We start from the raw sequence: 15,071 nt of genomic DNA, 5'->3' as shown, positions 1-15,071 counted from the left end.
CCCCTGGCCCCTTTGGCACCCCCATTAGCTACGCCAATGTCCTCATGGTGCAACCGGCAGAATGAATTTGACGTTAGGACGTGTGTCAACGGGCTGTGGTCTGTAAAGATGGTAAACTCACGTCCTTCACGCATGTACCGGAAATAGCCATCTTGATAGCCATTAGCTCCCTTCCGAATGTTGAAGAGCCTCGTTGTGCTGCACTGAAAACAAAAGAAGTCTAAAGGTTGCCACGATCCGTTTGCCAATTGTTGCAGTGCAGCTCCCGCGGAGGTGTTCGAGGCGTTCCTAGTGTCCGGGTAGTACAAAAGTGTTGCTTCTGCTAAAGCTGTCTTACAATTTTCAAACGCTTCGATGGCTGCATCGATTACTCTCTAGTCGTTTTTCTTATTTCCAGGTATTAGGTCCCGCAGAGCTGCTTGCATATCCGTTGGCTGTAGTATAAATCGTTTAGAGAGCCAAAAATCTTCGGAACTGTTTGACTGCGTATAATTAGTCACTGCTGCTACATGGCTGGGTAGCGGCTCCATCCTGTCCTACATTGTACCCGATGAACTCCACTTCTTCTTGTTCATACTTAAACTTCTACAAGTTGATAACTAGGCCATTTGCTCGAAGGCGATCAAAGACGATGCGCATATGTTGGCTTCTTGTGATCTCAAATAGTCCAAACGGGGTAATAACTGCCGTCTTAGGTATGTCACTTTGTTCTACAGGAATTTGATGGTAAGCTCTTTGTAAATCAATTGTACTGAAAATCGACTTACCGCAAAAGGAGTTCAGCAAGTCATGAATAGCGTTCGGTATAATGGTGTTCAGCTAATCGACGTCCAACCTGATTCTCCATAAAACAAATTTTGCCCTCCTTCCCCCCCCCCCCTTTCTCCTATTTCGAAACCTGGCTACGCCCTTGTACACCCAAGTATCAATTCAAGCTCGTTGCATTTCCGGCATAGGGTTTTTGATCTAATTTCCGTCCTACTAAGCACAAGCCGCCCTTTACCTCTCTTTTTTGAACGAGCTTAAACAAAAAATGGAATATTTCTGTCAAAGATGACTTTTAAATTTATTCACCTTTCCATACATACAGTTGGATTTGATAAAGAGTCACAAATCGTTGAGATATTGCTTAAAATCTAATACTGCTTCTGCGCCATTAGATTTTCTTCGTCCTACGGATAAACGTAGAAAAAGGGGATTCTCTAGAAGCACTTCTTTTGTTTTGAGAACAATGAGCGTAAATATTCATACAATGCGCTCTAATAGGATTTATGTTGTAGCTAATGAACTAACGTATCTGAACAAACCTATTATTGATTTGTGCATGGTGAAATCATTGATATTATTGATCTTTTCTGATCGATAGAACGGAAATGGGCGATTACGACGAAGTAGCGTTTCACCCTATACCTAGTTCTTCTAAATTCACTGCCTACCTTTGTAATTACAAGCAGTGGCGGCAGTAGCGACAAGAAAGAGGAGATTTTTAGGAATAGCTCCAGGTAGATGGGGGCTGTGACGACGTCGGAAGTATTAACATTTGTATTCCTATGTTTTGTCTGTTATATTGCACTGAAGTTTCAAACCACACTGCACTTGAAAATGAGAGGAATGTTTTACTGTCACCAGTTGTTGTTTACAATTCTGCATTGCTGTATAATAGTCTTCCGGTTGCTGTTATGCAACTTAAAATTGATGTGCTTCAAGATAATAATCATACCTTCTGCCACACGTATGCATAAATGGACCAGTAGATATGGTTGACGCCTGTGAATCAGCGACTGCCGGTTCGAATCCCGAAATGCAAAGGTAATTTGAGACTTATATTAACAATATAAATGTGTAAATCCCATTAGTCCGCAACAAGTTTAAGCAGTTTCATATAAATGCATAAGATAAAATACGGTCTTCCATTATTATCTAATCTAATCTAATCTAATCTAACACCAACACAAGACCGTTCATGAAAGCATCCTGGAAAATGATAGATCCTTTTTCTTGTCTATTTGGTATATTTTGTACATCAGATATACGCAAAATATATCAAGACGGCCAGGCCTACTGTGCAGCATTTAAGGGCCAAGATGATTCAGAAACATCGGGCCTGTTTAAAACAAAGATTTAAACACGATGCTTCAGAATCCAATAAATGGATGAAAAGCACGTTCTTTCTGTTGTTATAAATGGTTGGTCGTTGGGAGCATCTAATCTAAAAAACAGTTAAATGATGCTCCATTTTCCAGCACTAGATCTTGTCTTAGTCCTATATGGCTTATGGTTATAGCTTCATTACTCGCTTTCTGAAAAGAAAAAAAAATCGAATAAAAGGCCGTAGGAGAAATGAAAAGGAGGAAGGAACCCTAGTTCTATCTTCCCTTGTGTAAAAACTTAAAAAAAAACGAGTCTCTAATCAATTTACAGGAAAAGCTCGCTAAAACTCACAATGACTCGCACACTTTTCCATTTGTGTGCTTCATAAAACCTCGTAAAATTCTCCATTGCTGAACACGAACAGGTGAGAGCTAGATTGCAGTAGAGAGCAAATATATTACAAATTTAAAAACATATAAATGAAAATAAAGGGAAGATCAATTTCATTAATTTTGTACCCTTACTGTCCTGCTGCACTACTGGCACTTTCAAGACTTTTCCGGGTTATTACGCAACTAGTTCAAAAATTCTTCAGGTAAATCATGATCACAAAAATGAAACTTTTAGGTACAAAACATCAAACGTCTAAAACCAGAGAAAAACACTAGGACGACTCTCTTGCCGAATGTTGGAACTTGGCCATACCCACTCGTTCGCAAGTTTTGACAAAAGCGCACTCGACATTTGATTTCTCATCAAAAGACAGCACGAAAGCGGCTCTTCGAAATTATGTCTAAGACAAAGTTGTAGAAACCGAAACAGATAAATATATAAACACGGTCTTCCATTATTATTTTTGAAATAAAACTAGAAGGCTGAACAAGGGTTGGAAAAGACTGTTATTTAATGCCTTAAAAAGCATATAATGTATATTACTGTTAGTAAAGTTACTGTTAAAATCAAATAAACAACACTTGTTAAGCAACAAATTGTTAGCAGTTCCTACTTCCAAAAATATGTATGGACGATTGTGAATGGAAGAAGGTGTTGGGCAGAGACAGGTTTCGGATCGTTCATAAGAAAACACGCAGTTTATCATGAAAATACGGATTATATTATCAGAAACGTTTTGATCAAAATATAGCACGCGAACACATTTTGATAATATCGAGAATGTAAAAGAAAATGTGAATAAAAGAAAATGCACTGAACAAAATCACTCCATGGTTTTCAAACATAAAAACAACTGATATGATCTGTGTTGCCATACAACAACACTCCTCCTCAACGCATATCATTGCTTCAGTTCATGACATCAAGGCCACACAGCTTTCTCAACTCGCCAAGCCGGATTCTTGAGAGCGGTTTCGTTAAAAGATCAGCTCGCATTATCTCACTCGGACAGTATTGATACTCCATCACTCCAGCTTGTTTCAAATCCTTGATGAAATAATATTTGGTATCTATATGCTTAGTGCGATTGCTGAACTTGTCACATTCCAGCATCCGCAGGCAGCTTTGGTTATCGTCGTTCATCCGAATGGTTGTCACGTTCTCTCCGAAGTCAACCAGTAATCGCTTAAGCCATAGTGCCTCCTGCGAAGCTTCTGAAAGAGCTACAAACTCGGCTTCAGCTGTCGAAAGCGAAACGCAAGACTGTTTGCGACACGCCCAAGAAATTGTTCCACCACTGTACTGAAAAACGAAGCCACTATTCGATTTTCGACCATCACGACACTCCGCCCAGTCGGCGTCTGCAAATCCGACCAATCCCGATTCGTCATCCATGTTACTCAGACGAAGCCGCAGATTTGCGGTACCTTTAAGATAGCGTATGACCCGTTTAAGCTCATTCCAGTCTCGCTGAGAGGGCTTGCTTGTTCTCCGACTAAGGATAGATACAGACGCAGCTATATCTGGTCGTGCTATAAACAGTAACTTTCCAACCAACCGTTGATATTCATGGTTGTCCGGTAGGAAGGTTACATCCGGCTCTTGCTTTTCATATCCTGAATCCAAAGGAATCGCCGACACTTTAGCGTTTTCCAGACCAGCTGTTTTTACGACATCGGTGATAAAACGCTGCTGACTTATGAAGTAATCTCCTCCTGCATCCTGTATAACATCAACACCAAGATACTGTCGTACATCTCCCAAACTGCTGATGGCGAAATTCTTCTTCAGTGCCTGCTCCAAAGAATCGATGATAGTTCTGTCGTCGCTTGAAATGATCAGATCGTCAACGTAGACAAGAACGAAGCAGAGCTTATCTCCAATTTGCTTGCGATATAGGCATGGATCCGAATCACATCTCTGAAACCCTTCCTGAACCAAAACTTCATAGAGCCGATTGTTCCAAGATCGCGCCGCTTGCTTCAATCCGTATAAGCTCTTCTTCAGACGGCACACCTTGTTTTGCGCACCATTCACAGCAAATCCGGGAGGTTGCCGGATAAAAATCTCCTCCTCAAGGTTGCCATAGAGAAACGCTGATTTTACATCATACTGTTGCACTATCATACCTCTCTTCGCCGCAACCGATAAAAGAGCACGAAATGTGGTCAAACGTACAACTGGTGCAAAAACTTCGTCGTACTCAGTCCCGTACCGCTGGTTGAAACCTTGAGCAACAAGTCGTGCCTTGAAACGCTTGACTTTTCCTTCCGCATCCCGCTTCAACTTGTACACCCATTTGCTTCCAAGTGCTCGTTTTCCTGGTGGCAGGTCAACAATTTCCCAGGTGTCATTTGCTTGAATAGACTCCAACTCCTCTACCATAGCATGCCGCCATTCATTCTTGTGATGACTAGCTTGCGATTCTGCGTAATTCCGGGGCTCCATCTCTAGCAGTCCCGCTACACAGGCATATCTCTGCGGCAGAATACCCTTGGTTTTTCGCTCTGAACGACGAACTGCCAGCTCTAAAGGATCGTCTAACGGTTCTTGAAATAATTCATCGCCATTAGGTTCATCGTCATTAACGTCATCGTTCAAAAAACAATCGGTATCGACCCACATGTCATCAGGGTCATCATCCAGCAGTGCAGTACCTTCAGATACAGCGACAGGTGAAACACTCAACGGGACAATAACTTCATCTTCTCGATTCTCCGTAATAGGATCGAAAGTATTTAGAAATCTAACATCCCTGCTTATCGTCAATTTCCCGGTATTAGCGTCCACAAAACGGTACCCTTTGGTCCCTTCACTGTACCCCATGAACTTCAACTTCACAGCCTTCTCGTCCAGCTTGCCTCGTTTTTGTTTGGGTACATGACAGTAAACATCGATACCGAATGGTTTAATATAATTCAGATTGGGTTTTTGCCCGAACCATCGTTCATAGGGAGTACCTTCGATCGAGCGAGATGGTAAGCGATTTTGCATATGATTCGCCGTGACCACCGCCTCTCCCCAAAAACGATCATCCAGCCCTGCATCAATCAGCATACATCGTGCCATTTCAACGAGATACCGATTTTTTCGTTCGGCTACCCCATTCTGCTGAGGTGAGTATGGCGCAGTAAGCTGACTAATGATACCGTTAGACTTAAGATATTCTCGTACCTGTTTGCCGATGTATTCGCCACCTCAATCAGACCGAAGAACTTTCGGTTTACATCCGAACTGAGTCTTTGCTAATTCGACGAACTCTTTAAGCTTCTCCAACGTATCCGATTTCTGTCGCACTATATACACCACCGTATATTTGCTGTGGTCGTCAATGAAAGTAAGAAAATACTTCCGACCGCACAACGTCGCCGTTCGCATCGGTCCGCAAATATCTGTGTGCACCAGATCCATCACTGCCGACGACTTGCACTCTGATTCTTTCGGGAAGGAACTTCTGTGCATTTTGCCTTTTATACACACTTCACAAACATCATCACACTCGCACTCTACGAGTTCGAAACCGTCTGCCAACTTACACATCTTCCCAACTGCGTTGCAGTTTCTGTGACCCAATCGACGATGCCAACCATGAATGCAACCACTGTCGTTCTGTACCAACGCTGCAGATTCACCATATACTCGCAAAACAAATAAATTGCGTTTCAGATCCGCGTATGCACCGACAACTTCATCACGAGCGATTCCAGCTCCTTTGCTATCAAATGTCACCACATAGCCTTTACGCACGAGCATTTTCACAGACAGAAGATTAGTATTCATCTCCGGAACGAACAAAGCTTCTTCCACTGTGATAACACGACTTCTGTTCTTGTTATCTAACACTTTCATCTTACCGTGTCCACGACCTTTTGCCATCACTCTGGCACCGTTAGCTACGTACACTACTTCCCGAACAGTTTCGTCAATTGTATCGAAAAAATCACGGTGATTCACTATGTGGCACGTAGCACCAGAATCTAAAATCCACAGTCTTTCCGCTGACTCAGAACCCGCAGAAAGAAATGCCCATTGACAATCTTCATTCAGAACGTTCACCGCACTGTGAACTTTTTCTTCGTTTTGCTTCGTTTCCCTGTTCTTCTTCCAGTCCTTGAACTTATCACACTCGACCTTCTTGTGTCCGGACTTTTTACAGAAAAAACACTTTCCACTATTATTACTCGGACCGGCACGCAACGCCGCCTTTAGATCATCATCATCTTCAGAGCGATTTTTCCGCTTCTGCCATTCATCTATCAGCTTCCCTTTGGCGAGATTCAAGGTCAGATCTTCATCTGGGCGTGCTTCCAACGCAGTTACGAGTGTTTCGTATTCCTCAGGTAAGCTGCTGAACAATATCGCAACGAGCCAGTGATCATCGAGTACTTTGGCCTCCTGCAAATCATTCAGCTTCTCGAAAAGTTCCGTAAGACGACCGATATGCACTTCCATATCACCGCCTCTTTCGAGCCGGAGACGGCAGATTTTGCGCATTAGTGACACCTTTGTGGTTAGTGTACGCTTGACATGAAATTTCTCCAGGTTTTTCCATGCCTCCGACGCTAATTTGGCCTTCCTGATGTGGATCAATTGTCCATCTTCCACTGCCAAACCAATAGTGGCCATTGCTTGGTCGTTCTTATTAGTCTATTCCGCTGTTGCCACCGCACTCGTTCCCGCAGGCCTCTCCTCACTGACAATAGCCCAATTACCTTCCTTCAAGAGGAGCAGCTTCATCCGGAAGCTCCAATTGTCGTAATTCGACCCATTCAGCTTGGGGAAAGACAGCATTTTCTCACCGGAAGCCATCGCAACAAAAAAAAAAAACCAATTGAAACGACAATTCGATGAGAATACAGCTCAAAAAACAGTTCCACGCACTTCATCCGCCTGCTCCGCTGGGCCCATAACCTGTTGGGCAGATACAGGTTTCGGATCGATCATAAAAAAACACGCAGTTTATCATGAAAATACGGATTATATTATCAGAAACGTTTTGATCAAAATAAAGCACGCGAACACATTTTGATAATATCGAGAATGTAAAAGAAAATGTGAATAAAAGAAAATGCACTGAACAAAATCACTCCATGGTTTTCAAACATAAAAACAACTGATATGATCTGTGTTGCCATACAACAACAGAAGGAAGGGGGGAGGCGATTGTGCCATTCACTGGGGATTTGCGTAAATTTGTATAGACGAAATTTGCAATTATAATGGGCGGAGCAATATTTCATCACCTTCAAGAGTGCATATGCCTACACATTTCAAATTTGATGAGTATTGAATATTTGTCAAAGCATATTGTTTTTGTATTTGTAAAGGGTGCTACGATCAAAATTTTGTCAAACAAGAATGCGGGTAAATTCATTAAATTTGATATTAATCCATTCAATCTATTTTTCTTATATAAATTCAATTAGTATAAAATACAGAACAATATTCAGCTTAGTTTCCGGTAGAGCGAATCCGAATTGGCGGGCCTTTCGTTTAATTCCTGCCATCAGTTTCTGTACAGCCACCTCGCCGCAGAATGTCTGATTCTCGCAACAGTTTTTTGGGTCTTCTTCAGGTTCCGCTTGACGATGGCCCAATATTTTTCGATTGGACGGAGATCTGATTCTTGTCCTTGGGTGCCACGCACGTTGTTGACGCCATACCACTCCATGACCTTTTTTTCCGTAATGGCAGGATGTCAAATCCGGCCAAAACAGCACAATCGCGTTGCTTCAGGAAATGCAGCAGACGTTTTTCCAGACACTGGTTCAAGTAAATTTCCTAGTTGACGGTCCCGGTTGCAAATCAAAATGTCGCTTTTCAAGCCACAGGTACAGATAGCCCGACAAACCAATTATTTCTTAGCGATATTCGACAGTTTTATATGTTTGAAAATGTCTGTCACCTTTCCCCTTCCGGTTGCCTTATATAAAACCCCTGCCCATAATGTGGCTTCTTTTAACATTGATGCGTTGCTCCTCTTGCTTGGACGTCATTTTGATAACTATGGAGCCAATTTCAAAATCAAAATAAAGGCATCATTCTGCACGCACAGTTTAAGTCGACCAAATTTTCATCGTAACACTCTTTAGTATTTTAATTCGGTTGTATGTTTGCAATGCAATTTTGCTCATATAAACGCACAGTGGGTGAAAAAACAATCCGTTGAGTATTTTGGTGCACAGCTTTTATAAGAGAAACGCATGTAGTTCGATATTTATGCCTCCACCCAACAAACATTGAATGTTGAACAAGAGCTTATTCAGGCAAAAACGAGCTTCTTCAGCTAAAAAATTGCTTATTCAGCTGTTGATAAACTCAAATTGTTTTGACTATATGTTTTTAGTATTACTTCTACGTGAAGTCAACGATTTACATAGTTGAAGATGCTAATTTCAAATAACAGACTGTAGTGGTAATTTTTATACGATAGATGGAGTAGATGAAAGCATAGAGTTGATAGTTCCGTTAGAGTACGGCAGTGTGAAGATTGTATATAGATATTAGAATAGCGAACTAGGACAACTTTTAAGGAAGGTACAAATCGGTTTTTTCATCTCTCTTTACCAAACTCCCCCTTTGGAGAGGGATGGTGAGGGGTGTCCCCCCCCCCCCGCCACCACTGGCAAAAAGAGATGAAAACCGACCCGGTCAAGTACCAACTGTGTGTTTGAAACAGTTCTACCGATTTTTACCGCACTTCAATTGTTATTTGAACGAAGGCATCCAGTCGTAGGTTTGGAAATTGCAACTATTGTTTACCCCTACCACGATATGTGCTCCTGTCATCGTCGACTTGACGATCTCGAGGGGACACGGGTGGGGTAGGTGTTGCTACTGTACCTTTCGACCATTGACAGTAATTGATGGTATGCTCCAATATGCTACAATCTTCACACTGCCGTACTCTAACGGAACTATCAACTCTATGCTTTCATCTACTCCATCTATCGTATAAAAATTACCACTACAGTCTGTTATTTGAAATTAGCATCTTCAACTATGTAAATCGTTGACTTCACGTAGAAGTAATACTAAAAACATATAGTCAAAGTACATAACTCTGGATGGGAGCATACCATCAATTACTGTCAATGGTCGAAAGGTACAGTAGCAACACCTACCCCACCCGTGTCCCCTCGAGATCGTCAAGTCGACGATGACAGGAGCACATATCGTGGTAGGGGTAAACAATAGTTGCAATTTCCAAACCTACGACTGGATGCCTTCGTTCAAATAACAATTGAAGTGCGGTAAAAATCGGTAGAACTGTTTCAAACACACAGTTGGTACTTGAACGGGTCGGTTTTCATCTCTTTTTGCCAGTGGTGGCGGGGGGGGGGGACACCCCTCACCATCCCTCTCCAAAGGGGGAGTTTGGTAAAGAGAGATGAAAAAACCGATTTGTGCCTTCCTTAAAAGTTGTCCTAGCTCGCTTGTCTAATATCTATATACAATCTTCACACTGCCGTACTCTAACGGAACTATCAACTCTATGCTTTCATCAAATTGTTTGTTGGGCAGTTAGTACCTATTGATAAAAATACTACAAATCGGGTTTCGGAGCTGCACAGAAAAAATATGAATTTTAACTATCGCGTAAAATCTCCTTTCTTTTAATTTTGAGCTATACTTGGCATAAACAGCGAAATCGTTTACTAGCTTGCATACAATATTGCTAACTTATGCGATATTGCGCTTAAATTTACACGATACATCGCGTAAATTTATGCCAAATCAAGCGATAATTTTATGTACGCTATATCTCCCAGAAATTTACATGTATTTTTCAACAGGCCTGATTCCGTAAGAATTTAAAAGGAAATTTTCTTACGTTTTCTTAGAGGGGAGGAAGGAAATCTCAGAAATACTATACGTAATCATGAAGAACAATTTGAAGAATACAGAACATACTAAGGGGGAGCTGGGATAGAAAAATCACACTTAATTATAGCATGGTTCCAAAAGATCCAAGATTGCAACAAATTTTCTGAATTTAAGAATTTAGGTATATTTTAAGGCTATGATCGCGACAGTAATTCGAGACAGTGGGTTGAGGAAAATCTTCAGCTTCAGCTTCAGAAAATGGCACAATCTCATGCTTGGATATTTTTTTATTTCGAGTAATTTTAGCCATAATTTAATTTTCGGGATCATGAATTTTGATAAAAAAAAATTCCTACAAATTAAAAAAAAAATAGAAATCAAAGAATTTTTCACGACTGGAAAGAATAAAGAATTATTTCTATGAAACAATGCAGCAGAAACTCTTTCTATCGATAAGATACGAACGACGAACTCGCATAACGGCCGTGTGGCCTAATGGAGAAGGCGTCGGACTTCGGATCCGAAGATTGCAGGTTCGAGTCCTGTCACGGTCGTGTTAAAAGAGTTTTTTTAGTGTATGTATTGGTGTGGAATAATTAATGCCTTATTTGTTTGTTGTTATATAATAATAACATAACTGTGATAATAATACTCATGCTCATCCATGGATACACTTCTATTGTTTTTGAATAGTGCTCATAATGACTACACAAATAATACTCATCCTCATAGTTTGTCATAAAAGTGTTTCTGCGGCATAATGATGATAATTAAACTTACGATGATGTTAATGGGGGGGGGGGGTTGTCTGAGGGGTTATTACTAAATCCATAAACCATGTGATTATAATTAAAGTCATATTAGGCCTGCTCAATTATTACGTAACGTGATAAAAGTGCATATCTGAAAAAAAAATCATGTACTTGTCCTATAACGAATATATAAGAAGTCCGGGGTAGTTGGGTAGATAGACTACAATTTGTAATATTACAATTATTCCAACAAATACTGGCCAGTTCCAGACAAAATAGCGAAAACAAATGAATGTTTGTGACATGTTCAACGAACGTGCTGCGCTGCTCAAGGCTTATGGTGTGCCATCAACATGGTTAAATGAGGTCAAGTACTTGAGACTAGGTGCGTAGTGAGGGGTTGGCGAAAGCGGCTCTCGCCAGGGGTGCCCAAATCCACGATTGACTTTCAGAAATTTACGCTACTGTACTTGTACTGCTCATAGTTAAAATCTTATCAGAGATTACGCAGCCTGTAAGCAGCGATTACATTCTTTGGAACTGTACTAGAGATGTTCAAGTATTCAAATAGTTCAACGATGCGTTGGAATGTTCTTAATTATTATTTGTAAGTAGCGTTAAATGGACTTTTAGATACAAGATGGCCATGAAAACGACAAGTGTTTCTAGCTCTAAAAAGATAAATTCTTACCGATCATTGTACCACTTATGGACCATTGTCGAAATCAAGTTTTATTGAACCAAATTAATTTTAAATTTGAGAGAGAAACCTCAATACAATTAATCAAGTAAACGAACCATTACCATTACAATTATCAGAGGCTAGCAAACATCATTGAGGAAACGAAAAAGGATGGAGGTGGTCAAACAGATCGATGCTCACATGCAGCTGCCATGATGGTGTGCATGGTGACATCGATGCCTTCATCCACATTCCAAAAAGCCGCTCAACCCGTTCCAAGCTACGATCGAACGAATCCGTTGAACAGATCGATGCTCGCATGCGGCTGCCATGCAACCGTCGTGGAATGTCAAAGGAATGTCTTGACTGGTAAGACATTAGTTTTTCTTATATTGCTTCCGAAGGATTTCTTATTGTTCATTTTTGTTCCCGATTATTCAAGAAATTTTCATTTCCCGAAAGCTCCACCGCACAGTGGGGAATGGCTGGCCATTAGACAAAATTGAAAAATTTGCATTTCTTCCTCCATTCTATTTTTTCTATCATTATATACTATTGACCTGTTCAAATCCAAAGTTTGAACGCAGTACGAGAAAATTTGAATTTTTTATGCCTTTTTGAAGTTGGTCACCTTGAACTTTTTTCGCATTTTTTCGAAAAAAAACGGCATTATTACTCAAGCAACTGGAGGTTTAACGGTAGCTTGGATTATGGTGACGTCTGAGAGAAAGTTGTTTTAAAAACATTGCATAACAAATTTGGTTCATTAAATTTTGTAGAATCTTATTTAGGCCTAAATCTTGATTTGATTAAAAAAATAGTGATTTTTCCATATAAATGAAGCTTCAAAGTTATGAAGCCAGGGTTTGCCATGGTTGACACCAGTTGTAAAAGGTAGTTTAAAATGTAAGGTTTCGAATGAGCATAACCTGATCTTGCGCAGACTTGCGCAGGATGCTGATAGTGCGAAATGAAAAAAAAAGTGTTTGTACTCAGGTGGCATTCTACAATTTTAAATTAGAATCATGATCAGCAGATTTGTTGATTGCTTATTGCGCCTGTTTGAAAAAGCACTCAAACTATCACTTATGAAATGTTTTTCCAATAAGGCCATCACAAACTCAATGTTGTCTTCTTATTGCTTACAATTTTTCTGATTATATACTCATTCAAAGTTTCATATTTCTTGAACTAACTTGTTGACATTCACGCATGTTTTTCTATATTCATCGAGCATTATCAGAGTAACCCCAAATCAAAATATCGATGTTCGGTCAAAAGACTAAAAAAATAGTGCAAATACAATAATTTTCGTTAAACATGTTACTAACGAATGGACTAAAGGAACCTCAGTACTTGTTTAATCTAAAGGAAACGGACAAAAAAGAAAAAGAAAGAAAGCAACCGCGGAAAAATGCTTTCCTTCGAATGCGAAAAAAGAGTTTGAGATTTTTTGGAAAGCATTCAACAGGAACTTTCTAAAATCCCAACGGAAGCGCGACCGCTTTGAGAAGGACCATTCAGATTAGTTAGAGGAATTTGCAATACCACCATCTGATGCACCTTGGCGGCTAGGAAAATCTGAAAAATCTTTTGAAGAATGCAGTGATCGATCGAAGCGGCGCCGTACTGAGGAAATTAGAGCAAAATATTCGTCAAATCAGTTAAGCTTTGCTGTGGAAATGAGTTTGCGTGCCGACCACAATTAAAAAGCAGCAAATTTAATTAAACAGGCTATTGATCTCATCAACCAAACCACTCAAATCACACCTGAGAAGGCGTTGTCCATTTTAGTGATGGCAAAACTGACGAGATATAGTTACAACATTATTAGGGAACCAGTAAAAGACAGGTATTAAGTTTAAAGTAAGGAGTTTGTATGTAAAATACAATGGTTTTATTATTTCAGGTACCCACCGTACTACCAAGTACAAAGAGCCAAAAAGAAATGTTATCCTCCACAAAACGCATTTTTTGTCACAGAATGCAATGTGAAGATTGATCTCCAGGCTATTCTAAATAAAACCGCTGAAAGGTTACTGCTGCTGCTAGAAAGTACTATTGAACCCCGATTGCAACATGGTAAGGAGGAGCATTTGACTTTGATTGCCAAGTGGGGTTGTGATGGTGCTTCGGGACTCACAGAGTACAAGCAAAAATTCCAAATCGATGTAAATAGAGATTCCAATATTTTTTTTTTCATCATTTGTTCCATTGCGGTTGCTAGATGATTGGAACATAGAGGACATTATATGGGATAATGATCGACCAGGATCATCATATTGGTGTAGACCACTTCATTTAAAATTTTGTGCAGAAACTGATGAAGTGATTCAAACCGAAGTTAGTCGTTTCGTTTTCGCTTTTCCTCACAATGATCGACGGAAAATGTGTCAATACTTTAACCAATACAAGTTCTGCCCAACGGTGTTATGCTTGTAAGGCAAAGATTTCGGAATTCAATGATATAGAAAAAATGCAAAACTTAGAAGTAAATGAAGACTATCTAAACTACGGAATCTCTTCGCTGCACGGCTGGATACGCTGCTTTGAGTGCATGATCCACATTGCGTATCGCCTGAGTTTCAAACGCTGGAGAAAATCTGGATTTGAAACGCAGTTCGAGGCGAACCAGAAAATAATTCAGGCAAGCTTCAAGAGCAAAATGGGTCTGATTGTCGACAAACCGAAGCCAGGAGGATTTGGCAACAGCAATGACGGCAATACAGCTCGTAGATTTTTTGCCAATCCTAAAGTCAGTTCCGAAATCACAGGAGTAGATTTGGAGTTGATTACAAGACTTCGGAACATTCTTATTGCAATTTCTTGTTCCCAGCAAATAGACCCAGCTAAATTCAAAATTTACTGTGTTGATACGTGCCGTCGTCGATGCACAGAATTTTGATTCATGGGCATAGCATTGTTCAGGCGGTGATATTGCAGATTGGAAGAATGACAGAGGAGGCTCAAGAAAAATGTAACAAAGTCATTAAAAACACTAGAGAGCATTTCACTCGGAAGGATAAGCGTGAAAACACAAATCGGGATATTATTAATCGCCTTCTTATCACCACCGATCCAATGGTTAACTCTTATTATGAGAAGGAAAAACATAATTTTAAAAGTCTACCAGCGGAAGTTAAATTTCTGATGAAGACAAAAACTGACTCAAGCGAAATGGTACTAGAAGATGATGATGATGATGATGATGATGCTGCTGACGATGATGCTGACGATGATGATGATGATGACGATGATGATGATGAAGAAGAAGCAGAAGAAGAAGAAGAAGAAGAAGAAGAATATGATGATGCTGATGATGAGGA

At 40.2% G+C, this 15,071-nt stretch overlaps 1 protein-coding gene and 1 non-coding gene across 2 annotated transcripts in view; one reads left to right on the top strand and one right to left on the bottom strand.

Annotated features, from left to right (window-relative positions):
• The window catches only part of LOC135702496 (uncharacterized), a 280,096-nt gene that overhangs the window by 229,259 nt on the left and 35,766 nt on the right, over positions 1-15,071 (bottom strand). The gene's annotated exons all lie outside the window — the stretch shown is intronic.
• Positions 10,793-10,865, top strand: TRNAR-UCG (transfer RNA arginine (anticodon UCG)). The gene has a single exon. It is a non-coding gene; the product is annotated as a tRNA-Arg (tRNA).

This window comes from Ochlerotatus camptorhynchus, unplaced genomic scaffold, assembly GCF_037179485.1.
Source record: "Ochlerotatus camptorhynchus isolate MF236.1 unplaced genomic scaffold, CSIRO-AGI_Acam_v1.1 ptg000017l, whole genome shotgun sequence".
NCBI lineage: Eukaryota > Metazoa > Arthropoda > Insecta > Diptera > Culicidae > Ochlerotatus > Ochlerotatus camptorhynchus.
Note: the sequence above shows the minus strand (reverse complement) of the source record. Positions and strands in the feature narration are given on the sequence as shown.